General features: G+C 41.5%; 1 pseudogene; it reads left to right on the top strand.

Moving 5' to 3' along the window:
- The window catches only part of LOC129065365 (transmembrane protein 50A-like), a 71,671-nt pseudogene extending 62,088 nt beyond the window's left edge, over positions 1-9,583 (top strand).
- The last annotated feature ends 3,414 nt before the right edge of the window (positions 9,584-12,997 follow it).

The following is a 12,997-nucleotide window of genomic DNA, read 5'->3' as shown; positions in this document are numbered from 1 at the left end:
TACATTTTTGAGAAACTTCCATATTGCTTTCCGTAGTGGTTGCACCAACTTACATTCCCAATGATAAGGTACTAGAGTTCCCTTTTCTCCACATCTCTCCAAAACGTCTTAATTCTTGTTTCTTTAATAGTAGCCATTCTAGCAGGTATAAGGTGATACCTCATTGTGGTTTGGATTTGCATTTCCCTACTAATTAGTGATATTGAATATTTTCATATGTTTATTGACTACCTGTATGTAGTCCACCTGTATGTAGTCCTTGGAAAAATATTTATTCAGGTTTTCTGCTCATTTTTAAATTAGGTTGTTTGTTTTTTACTTGTTGAGTTGTATGAGTTATTTATTATTTTGTATATTAACCACTTATCAGAAATATCAAATGCAAATATCTTCTCTCACTCAGCTGGTTGGTTTCCTTTGCTGTGCAGAAGTTTTTAGTGTGATGTGTTCCCATTTGGTTATGTTTGCTGTTGTTTACTTTTCCTTTGGGTCAAGTCCACAAAAACATTTCTAATACTGATGCCAAGGAGCTTACCATCTATTTTTTCTCATTCTAGGGGTTTATGGTTTCAGGTCTTACATTTAAGTTTTTAATCCATTTTAAGTTAATCTTTCCATATGGTGTCAGATAGTGGTCTAGTTTCGTTCTTTGGCATGTGGCAATCTGGTTTACCCAACACAATTTATTAAAGAGCCTTTTAATTCTCTGTCATATGTCTTTTGCTCCTTTGTTGTAAATTAGTTGTTCGTTATGTTTGTGGGTCTATTTCAGGCTTTCAATTCTGTTCCACTGATTGTTGTACCTGTTTTCTGGCAATAAAATACTGTTTTGATTATTCAAACTTTGTAGCGTATTTTAAAATCAGGGAGTGTGATACCTTTGGCTTTGTTATTTTTTTCTCATTATTGTGTTGGCTATAAGTGGTCTTTTGTAGTTTTATATATATTTTAGGATTTTTGTTGTGTTTCTGTGAAGAATGCCATTGGGATTTTGATAGGGATTGTATTGAATTTGCAGTTTACTTTAGACAGTGTGGACATTTTAACAATATTAATTCTTTCAGTCCATAAGTACAGACTCTGAATTTCTTTGGGTCATCTACAATTTCTTTCAACAATGCCTTAGAGTTACAACCTTTTTGATACACTAAATTATATTGATACCCTCTTTTTTCTTAATAGAAATAAAAACTCTGAGTAAATGGGACTGAGCCTGGCTTAATTAATGGAGGAAATATAATTAAGAAAGATTTTGAATATGATGCATTGCCTGAAGAGACTACTCAGTGAGGTACCACAAGGGAGTAGTGATGAGAACTTAAGAGACATGGGCAGCACAAGATAGCTGAGAAGGCTGGAGTAGCAAAATGCACACAAGACTTTGAGAACTGTGTTCTAGTCCTTAGTTGTCTAATATAATTGGACAGCAATTTAATAATTAGGGTAATGTTGACTACAATAACAATTAACGTTTGTTATTCATGAACTATAGCCACTGTTCTAAGAACTTTATATGTACATTATTTTATTTATTCTTCACAGGAGCCCTAAGAGGTAGGTTTAACTTTAATCCCTATTTACAGATGAGAAAACTCAGGAAAATAAATTATGTATTGACCATAGGTTACATACAAGACACAATAATAGGCATTTTAGATTCAAAGATGAGTAAGATATTTTCACTGCTCTCAAGGATTTTACTGTGTAGTAGAAGGACAGGCATGTGAAAAAATAATTATAATAAAATAGAATAAAATCTAAACAAGAATTGCATAAAATCACAATGAGGAATAGAGAGAAGAAAGAAAACTCCTTAGTATTTGAAAAATGTTTCATAAACTATATAAGACCTGTTCTTGATGGATGGGGAGGAGATTTTTAGGTAAATAAAGTAGGTAAGATAATTCTATAGATTTATGGATTGGCCCAGCAGAGTTCTGGAAGAGTACGGTGTATTAAGAGTTGTTCAGTGATACCTGATAAATCTGCAACTTCTCCCATGCATCCTGGTTATAGACTCTGTGGTTTAATAGGTCAAATTTGTACCCTTTTCCACTTGTCAAGCTCTTGTCTGAGGAAGAACTGATATTCCTTCTAGTCTACTTCGTACACACTGATATTGAGCAAATCATTAAATTCTCTAAACCTCATTTTCCGCCCTATGGACTAGAAGTTTTAATATATACAGGAGAAATGCAATAGGAGAACTATGACTCATATGTTCAAGCTTTATAAAATAACAGCACCATATACATGTAAGTGATAGTTATATCAATATATAGGCAACACAGGGCTGATTTAGAATCAGCATATGATAGTAATTATAGATTGTTTTCTTTTAGTTATAATGAGGAAGGAAGAAAATAAAAACAACAAAAACTATGTGATACAGGAGGTAACATTATGGAAGATGGCAGACTAGAAAGAACCAGGAATCTATCTCTCCGCCAAGACAACAATTGTACTAGCAGAATCTTCTAGAACAACTATTTTTGAATTCTGCTAGCTACTGGAATCCTTGCAGTTTCCAAGGGAAAGTTTGGCAGGTTAATTATAGTTGATATTGGTCAGTTTCATCCCTCAATGTGATAGCAGCTATTCATCCCTCCCTTAGGGCTATTCCATGTACCAGTGAGCATAATGACACATAGTTCTGGTGTGTTCTGCCCAGGCCAAGGTAGGAATGAAGGGCCTTGTCCTACAGATGCTAGGGTTCTGTGTCTGAATAAGGATTCCTGATTCTGATCCCTGAAATGCAGGCACATAAGCTGACTTCCTGCCATAGTTTCACTATCAACTTCTAAAGCAGCATCCGGTGGATTTAAAGAGGCTGCACCTGTTTTTTGGACTTTCAAAAACAGCTGTATATGTGAAGGGTTTTAGAAACTTCATAATACATGCTCTTAAAAAAACACAAGCTCATAAGAGACCTTAAGATGTACTAACTTTTAATCTCAGGTTGACCCTTAGCATAGTAACACAGTACAACATTAACAATAAGAAAAATGGAGAGGAGTCAAGATGGTGGAGGAGTGAGTCACACTGACCTCCTCCCAGGACCAACCTGGAATTACAACTAAATTGTGGAGAAATCACCTGGAACAAACACCTGAACAACAGTGAGAGAGTAGCCTTACAACTTTGGACAGACAGAAGAATCAGCTTTAGCACAACCGAACTGGTAAGGAGTGCGGAAGAGACTTGAGAAAGCAGGCAGGGTGCCCACGGGCGTCAGCACTAGAAGGATATTGAAACTGCCAGTGGTATCCCCCTGAGAATAGCGGGGTCTAAACCATAAATGGGGATCTCCAGCCTACAGCACCAGAGCCCCAAAAGTACACAGGTAATAGCCAGCTGCAAAAAGTGGCAGGGTTGCTCTCTGCCAGAGATAGGCAGCCTGAGACGTAAAGAGCTGTTAAAAGGGCCATCGCATAAATTTTTATTTGCAGCCACTTACCCTGGTCTCCAGCAAAGGCGGGGGCAGAGTGGGCTGGAGAGGCTGGAGGAGAGACTGGAGAAGGAGGCTTGGGGGAGAGAACTGAGAGAGTAGCCAACAGGATCCTGGTGCTGACTCATCCTCCATGCGGCAGAAGCCCTCTGGCTCAGGCAGAGACCACGCCCCTGAGCCACAACAGCATGGGAGGACCCAATGGCCCTGCCCCCAGGAGGGACTCTGCCCCGCCCTGTGGTGTCTCTAAGCTGGCCTGATGAGTGCAGAATGACTAGATTAACAGCTGAAGGAGACAGCCATATACAGAAGATTCCTGGAAGTCTGGAACAGACTGCCTAAAGTCAGGCAGGGTCAACAGCTAACATCACCAGAGGCAGATCCAAAAAGAAAAAACAGCGGTCTCCTACAATAGAAGTTCACACCACAAAGACAGGAAACCAAGACAGATCAATTTAAGAAGCAGAAGCAGAAAAGAAGAGTCTCACAAATAATGGGAAGACAAAGAAACACCCTCCCCTCCGCCGCCGCCCCAGTCAAAGGGAAAGGAGGAATCCCCAGAAAGAGAACCAAATGAAATAGAGGCAAGTAAACTATCAGATATTGAGTTCCAAACAATGGTTCTAAGGAATCTCATTGAGCTCAGTGAGCTCAGAGAGAATTACAAAAAACTAGAGGGAAACTATGAGGAACTTACTGCAAACTGTATCAGCATAAAAAAGGACATAGAAACTGTCAACAAGAGGCAAGAGGAAATGAAGAATACAAATTCTGAATTGAAGAACACAGTAGAAGGAATCCAAAGCAGGCGAGATGAAGCAGTGGAATGAATCCGCAAGCTGAAGGACACGGTAGAAAAAAGCTCCCAGAAAGAGCAAGAAAATGAAAAGACTCAAAAAGAAGGAAGAGGCATTGAGGGAAATGCAGGACAACCTGAAATGTAATAATATCCATATAGTAGAAATACCAGAAGGAGAAGAGGATAAGGAAGGGATAGAGAACCTGTTTGAAGAAGTCATGATGGAAAACTTCCCTAATTGGAGGAGAGAAAAAGTCACCCAAGTCCAGGAAGCACAGAGGGTCCCATTCAAGAGCAACCCAAGGAGGCCCATTCTAAGACACATCATCATTACAATGGCAAAGATCAAAGACAAACAGAGAATCCTAAAAGCAGCGAGGGAGAAAGAGGTAGTAACATACAAAGGAGCCCCGATATGGCTAGCAGCTGACTTCTCAACAGAAACAGTACAAGCCAGGAGGGAAGGGTGAGAAATATTCCAAGTCATCAAAATCAAAGGCCTGCAACCAAGACTGCTCTACCCAGCAAGGCTCTCCATTAAAATGGAAGGTGAAATAAGGAGTTTACCAGACAAAAGAAGACTAAAAGAATACACCTGCACCAAACCAGCATTGCAAAGTATGCTAAAGGGACTGCTTTAAGAAGATGAAGAAAAGGAGTCTATGAATAGCCAGTTCCTTTCATGGTCCCCAATAGTTGATATCACCAATCTGTTTAATACTCATTAATCTGATTGTCACAGTGATGTGTTATTTTAATTGTTCCTTTATTATTTGTTGAAACTAAACCTGTTTCTGTATATTTCTTGCCTATTTCTATTATTTTTAAAAAGCTTTAAATGAGTTTTTGTATTGTTTATCCATTCTTTGATTAAAAGTTTAGAGTTTTTTCCCTAAAAAAAAAACCAAACTATCAAGCCTTTTTTAGATGTGTCGCAAATAGTTTCCTATTCTATTCCTTGTCATTTAACTTTTTTATATGTATATTATTATATATGCTTAAATGTTTAATATAGTCATATTGTCAATGTTTTACTTTATAGCTTCCAGGTTTGAATATGTTACTTCAGGGTAAGAAAAATATTATTTTGTATTTTCTCCTAAAACTCCTTAGATTTTACATATTGATTTTTAACTCAGCTGAATATTTTTTGTATAATGTATGAAATAGGGCCCTATGTTTGTTTTATTTCAAGTAATAGTGGTCCATGCACCTTATTTTTTGAAGAAGCCTTATTTTCCACGTTGATTTGAAATATCAATTTAATCATATATTACATTGTTAGAAGGCATATGCATTTGTCTCTAGAATGCTCATTTTATTTCATTGATCTACTTGATTATTTCTGTGCTGGTGTCATGTTTTAATTGCTGAGACTTTATAATGCATTGGCACTTTTTAATATTTTATAATGGATTTTGACCTTAAATAAATAAATAAAATCAATCTGCATTAAAAAAAAAAGAAAGAAGGAACTCCTATCTTTTGCGACAACATGGATGGAACTGGGGAATATTACGCTAAGTGTAATAAGCCAATTAGTGAAATACAAATACCGTATGATCTCACCTATAAGTGGAGTCTAGTCGACAAAATAAACAAAAAAAAAAATAAACTGTTACCGAACAAATGGACCCACGGAGGGGGAGGTGCCCAGATGCTATTACTGAAACAACGACGCCCCCCCTTCCCCGGGACCCCTCGGTTGTGGGTCCTTTGCCCACCGCCCTTGTAATTATGGCTCTCAATGGCAGTTTGGTGAAAAGGAAAAGAACTATTTATTCAAAAGTTATGCAGGTTTGATGAATGGCTAAATGTCACCCGTAAACCTCAAAATCCCTTTAAAACAATCACCAGCACACACACTGTCCTGCCTCCCCCACTTTGCCCAGTTAGGCCAGTCAAGGGCACCGTCCCTCAGAAGGAAAGAGACCAGACGTCCGGGGCTCGGCTGGGCAGGCCTCTCGCGGGTCTCAGCACCAACCGCTGCGTCGCCGCGATCGATCTCCAGCTCTTCATCCATAACCATGTGGCCCCTTCTCAGGGCCCACGAGCAAGAGTCCTTTCTCCCCTCTTTCTTCCCACATGGTCTTCACACTGTTCCCCAGAGTCTGTGTCTCTTTGTCTCTCCTGCAGGCCCCTGTCTGTCTTTCTCTCTCCCAGTTACATTCTGTATTAAGTCTCTTAAACCTTCCTGATTAGCTTTCGTGATAGGCAAAATAACCCTTTGTGCAAATGAGGAATGAATCTATCCTGTTAATGACATGCAAAATGATTCTCAATGGCCCTGCTCAAGGCTCCCATCCCCCATGGCGGCCCGCCCTGGGGTGGGGAGAATATATTTTTCTTGGACACCCCCATCTCTGGACCCTGTTACAAATACCCTTTGGGGGGGTCCTGGCTGTGCCCCCTTGCAAAACCACAGGCATGGAAACATGAAACAGACTGAAAGTGACCAGAGGGGATGGGGAAGGAGGATAATGGTGGAAAGGAGGAGAAGGGACTAGACAAAGAACATGTATGAATGGCCCACGGACAAGGACAACAGAGTGGGAATTGACTGTGGGAGAGGGGGGCGGGGATGTGTGGAGGAGGGCAAAGGGGGAAAAATGGACACAACTCTAATAGAATAAACATGATTTAAAAATAAAAAAAATTTTTTAAAAAGAAAAAAAATAAGAAAAATGGCAACAGCAACAATCCCTGTGGAAGGGAAAGAATATGATTCCCAGAATTAACATGTAATAAAATTCAAATGCCATATTTACAACAACAACAAAATCACAAGGCATACGAAGAAACAGCAAAGTATGGTCCACTCAAAAAAACAAAGTAAATTGAAGTAAAATATGCCTAAGGAAGCCTAGATATTGGAGTTACAGTACAAACATTTAAAACAACTAACTAAAAGACTTTCAGAGTTAAAGGAAGGCATGGACAAAGGCAGGAAAACAATGTGTGGAAATATTAGAATACCAATAAAAAAGTAGGTCTTATAAAAAGAAATCATAAATAAATTCTGGAACAGAAAAGTGCAATAACTTGAAGAAAACTACACTAGAGGGCATAAAGGGAGTTTTAAGAAAAGAAAGAAATCAGTGAACTTGAAGATAGGAACATTGAAATCATTGAGTCTAAGGTACAAAAAGAAAAAGGTATCAGGAGAAGAGATAAAAGGGCAGAAAGAATATTTGAGAAAATGTTTGATATTTCCAAAATTTACTGATGTATAGGAATATACAAATCAAAGAAACTGAGTAAAAATTATGTAAAATTATTTAGTACCAAATGACCCAACAGTTGTACTTGTAGGTATATAAATTCAAAAGAAGTGAAAAACAGAGTTTCAAACAGATACTTGCACAGCTATGTTTATAACAGTAGCATTATTCACAGTAACAAAAGGTGGAAGTGTAACGGGGCAGAGCCAGGGCCCCCCCAAAGGGTATTTTAACGGGGTCCAAAAATTGGGGTGTCCAAGAAAAATATGAGCTATTCACCCTGCCCCAAGACAGGCTGCTGTGGGGGATGGGAGACCTGGAGCGGGGCCACTGAGAGCAGATTCTCTTCCTGGATCAGTAACAGGCCAGCTTCTTACCTGAAGTGGAGCAGGGCCACTGAGAGTCATTTTGCATGTCAATAACAGGATGGCCTCAGACCTCATATGCAAAGACGGTTATTTTGCATCTCAACAAGGCTCACCTGGCAGGTTTGAAAAACTTTTAACACAGAATGTGACTGGGAAGGGGAGACTGGGCCTGCGGGAGAGACTAGGGGACACGGACTCTGGGGAACCGTGGGAAGGCCACGCAGGAAGAAAAGGGGAGAAAGGACTCTGGCTCGTGGGCCGTGAGGAGGGGCCACGTGGTTATGGATTCAGAGCTGGAGATCGCGGTGCCGCAGCGGATGGTGCTGAGACCCGCGAGAGGCCTGCCCAGCCGCGCCCCGGACGTCTGGTCTTTTCCTTCTGGAGGACGGTACCCCTGACTGGCCTGACTGGGCAAAGGGGGGAAGGCAGGACTGTGTGTGTGTGCTGGTTGTTTTAAAGGGATTTTGAGGTTTAAGGGAGACATTTAGCCATTAATCACACCTGTATAACTTTTGAATAAATAGTTCCTTTCCTTTTCACCAAGCTCTGCCATTGAGAGCCATGATTCCAAGGGCGGCGGGCAAGGGACCAACAACTGAGGGACCCCGGGGAAGGGGGCAGGGGGCGTCGTTTTGGTAACAGCATCTGGCCACCTCCCGCCCCTCACCCTGGGTCCGTTGTTCAGTAACAGGAATAACTCACCTATGCAAGATAGAAAGATGAACGTACATAAATACGTACATATGTACATAAAAAGGAATATTATTCAATCTTAAAGGGGTAAAATTTTGGTGTTACAAAATAGATGAATCTTGCAAACATTCGGCTTTGTTAAATAGGCTAGGCGCAGAAGGTTACGTAATGTGTGAATCAACTTACGATTTGTCTAAAATGGTAAGTCCATAGTTAGTAAAATAGAGGTTTCCTGGACTTGGAAGGATAGGGGAAAGGAGATGCATTATTTGATGAGTATTGAATTTTTACTGGAGGTGATAAGAACTTCTGGATATAGATAAGTGATAGTTACACATAACTGTGAAATGCATCTGATGCCACTAAATTATACTCTTACAAATGGTTAAAATTATAAGTATCATGTTATATATATTTTAACTCAATTAAAATAATTATAATTGAGGGAAAAAAGTTATACAAAAGAGACAGAAGAAGCCCAAGAAAAGAAAACCAACGCAATGATTACCTATGACCTAGTCATAATGCTGAGCATTGACTCATAAATTATTGCATTTATAATGACAATGAGAGGTAGGTATTATTATTGCGCAGCCAAGGAAGCCAAAGCTCAGTGATAGTAATAACCTAAGATTATCTGAAATCACCAAACACTCCATGATATATGAGTAGGATTAGATTCCAAGGTAACTGACACAAAAGTTAATGGCATCAAGCAGCTTTCCTACTGGGAGTAGAGTATTCTTTTGTAGTCTGTGGTCATTTCTATATCCTGAGGAAAATAGAATCTGAAAGCTTTATGATTGAAGCATCCAACGCTGAGACAAAGTTACATGCCATGTCCAAATTCAGACAATCTAAGTGGAAGAAAAAAATTACTCAAAACATGCAAGAGATCCAAGCTTCTATGACATTTGTACTGGCAATTACTGCTGACATTTAAACATCATTACTTTCATGTCATTGTAACAGGGTGCCGAGTGAGGGTCCCCTGAAGATAGCAGAGCGTATTCCCCGAAAACCTTGCATGCAGGAAAAAGGAAGTGGACGATAAGGCATTTAAGATACTTTGTATAACAAAGGCAAGTTAATAGCCGAGCATTTCTTCAAGGGGAGAGGGCTGTGGCCCAAGGCAAAAGGTGTGTGTGACTTAGAGCATTCAGGGGCTCCAGACAGAGCCGGGGAACTTATACAGCACCTGCATGAGAGGCACAGGGCAGATGCCCAACCTGAAGTCGCTGGGGGGAATTCTTGCCCTGGCTAAAGATGGCAGCTGAAAGAAGGCCATAATGGCACATCGGAGGAGGGGCTGGATATGAAGTCACACAGGAAGTTCCAGGCCAAGCATTTAAAATAAGGTCAGGCTGAGAGAGAAGCAGCAGCCACGTGGTCTGAAAGGGTGCAGTCACAAGTCGGTGTGTAAGGAAGAAGCCATGTGGTTTGGAGTAAGAGCACCCTGCAAGGCCTGGAGTAATAAGGAGAAGATAGCGGCAGAGCTGAGGGAGCTGCAGGGACCTGCCTGAACAAACACGGATTCTTGGGAGATGCTTGGGGCTGAAGTGCGACGGGGAACGCTGAGCCTCCGACTTCTGCGTGTCTGGAAGACGGTCCCTCGGGCGGGCTGCTCTGAAAGTGGCCGGGTTTGGCCAAAAGACGCGGGCTTACCAGTTCGGGGCGTTCTCGAGGGAATGGGACGTCGGGGCCGACGTGCGCCGTCGTTCCGAACCGGCACCCCCTCCCGTGAGCCGCCCCTCTCCTCCCCCACCCCGCTCCTGGCGGGGGAGGCGCGCTCCGTGGCGGCGGGCACTCGAGCCCCAGGGTGGGCCGGAAGGGCCGCGCCGGCGGCCGGATCGCCCCCGCGTCGCCCAGGCTCGCCGGGCGCTGGCGTCGGCGCAGACACAGTGCGCACGCTCGCACGGCTGGGGAGCGCCCCGTAACCGGAGGGGGGCTCTCTGTCTCCGACCCCGCGCCCCCTGGACTGCATACAGTCTTCCAGGGGTTTCAGAGACTTTTACGCGGACCACGGACACGGTGCTCGTCCCCGGTTCTCGCTTTGCAACTCGGCTTTCTTTTAAACACCCTTCCTCTGGAACGGGCTCCTCCGGACCAGCGCCGCTGGAAGTGACGGCCCGTCTGCCGAATTTTCCTGACGCCCACGGACACCCACCGCCTCACAGCCGAGGTCCCTGTGGGAAACGCGGCCGATCCCGTCATCCAGGCTCCAGGCTCCTGGAGAAGAGTGTGCCCTTCTCATGAGCCTGTGCTCCCCACTCTGTGCCATGAGGTTGGATGGAAGAGGCGGCGTAGCCGGGCCCTGGCAGGCGGGAGGCGGCCCGAACGGTGAGAAAGGAGCGCACGTGCGCCGCGATTCCGGTTTCAAAGCTTCACTGAGGCTGCAACGCCGAGCACATTCTTCAGCCTCCTTTGGGCTTAACTTTCCCAGTAATAATATCCACCTGACGGTGTTACCGATATTGAAAATGATAACGTATGCAGAGTAGCACGTAATCACCGATAACGTAAACATTAAAGGATGGGTGAGACTTCTGCCTAAAGATGGAGGAGTAAAGCTGGGTTTTTTTTTAATAACACTTCCTTCTGTTGAAATCCATTGAGTAAAATTAAAACATTCTGGAAAAACTTTTCCACCTTCACTTAAATAAGGAAACTGGTAGAAGCTCAAACCATAACTTAGGAAATACCTAACAAATGCCAGGAATCTACGCTGAAACAAAGTAGCATGATGAGCACCTACACAGTCAACTGTCTCTTCACTTAAAAATACTTATTGAGTATTTTACATCAGGCACTATGATAGTGGCTAAGAATAAGATGAGAAAAAAACAACAAAACAAAACAAAACAAAAAAACACCCCCAAAACTGACCCAGTTGTTACAATTAAGAAAAATGCCTTCTTGGTTCTTGGACATCAAAGAGGAAATATGAATGTTTCCAAATTTATATATCATCCTGATAGGGATATATAAATATTGTTTTGGGTAATGGAAATAAAATATTCTTTGTTTGAGTGATTTAATTTGAGGTATGGGTAGGGTACAGGAGATATAGAATACTTGCACACAAATTGCAAAAGTAAAGGAAAAAAGAAGCATGTTAAAATAGGAAGCATAAGAAGAAAATGCACTATAAGAGAAGCTGTCCAAGGAAATGCAAGGATGTTGACAATCCTTCACAGTCTCAAAGAAATTAGACATCTATCATAGTCTCCCTCAAAATTAGTCCCCCAAAGGGACTTAAAATAGAGAGGAGCAAAATCTAACTGGTAGAGTTCAAGAAATAAAGGAAAAAACAAGAAGATTAAAGCCACATAGTCTATAATTGAAAACACAAGAATAAAGTGTATTAGTTCAAAAGAATTTAAATTGAAAAGAAGAAACGAACATATATAAATTATCATAGAGGTAGTAACTACACAGTACGTATAAGGGAGAAGCAGTACATGAATAACTGAGAGAAGACCACTTTGTTTGCAGGTACACGCTGTGAGCCTAAGGCTAAAGCATAATGATTCAAATGATGAAATCAAGTCTCAGTTAAAGCACTTATCTACCATTGTACCACTAAGACTTTCTGAGCCAAGGGTAAAACACATGGATCTCCAGTTTCGAAGTTAATGATCTTTTCTCTGCATCAAACAGCCTTCTGTATTTGGAGGGGACTCCCAAGCCTCAGTGGCTCAATGGCTCAGGTGGTTTTGATTTGCCTGCAGAAAGGACAAAGGTAATAGCAGAAAAGTGAGAATAATCAGAGGACAGATTTTGCTATCAATCTCTTTTTAGCTTTTTTTCCCTGGGTGCAAATAGAGCCAAATGAACTGATAGCGCTCGCTCTCTATCCTAAGTCTCAAACTAAGCTGTTAAGTCACTAGCAATGTTGTCGGGCATGGAGATCCCCACAGCTGATCCCAATGAACATTTGCAGTGGTTGGATTTTACGAATTTTGGTGGATTTTGCTGACATTTTTCATCTTCGTATGTCCTCAATATATAAAATTCTTAAGACTATTCTATACTTTCTGCACGTTTTTATACATAGCTTAGTAACTCAAGGTAATATAATACTACGTGGGTCTTAGTCTTTTACTGAAGCCTACTCACTTAACCTTTCTTTGTTTTAAATATTTAAAATTATTTTTCAGTTGCAGTTGGCATGCAAGGCTGTTTTGTCTGTGGAGTCTAAAGAACAATATAAATGAACAAACAAAATGGAAACTGACTCAGAGATACAGACTGATGGTTTCCAGAGGGGTGGGGGTGGGGGACCGAGGGAAAAAGGTGAAGGGTTTGAGAAGTACAGATTGGCAGTTACAGAATAGTCACGGGGATGTAAAGTACAGCATAGAGAATATAGTCAATAGTACTGTAATGACTATGGTGCCAATTGGGTACTGGAAATATCAGGGGGACCACTTTGTAAAGTACATCATTGTCTGAACTTTTCTATGCC

Source organism: Pteronotus mesoamericanus, unplaced genomic scaffold (genome assembly GCF_021234165.1).
Source record: "Pteronotus mesoamericanus isolate MK-2021 breed Mesoamerican mustached bat unplaced genomic scaffold, CSHL_Meso_final contig_177, whole genome shotgun sequence".
Taxonomy (NCBI): Eukaryota; Metazoa; Chordata; class Mammalia; order Chiroptera; family Mormoopidae; genus Pteronotus; species Pteronotus mesoamericanus.
This window is presented reverse-complemented; position numbering and strand designations above follow the sequence as displayed.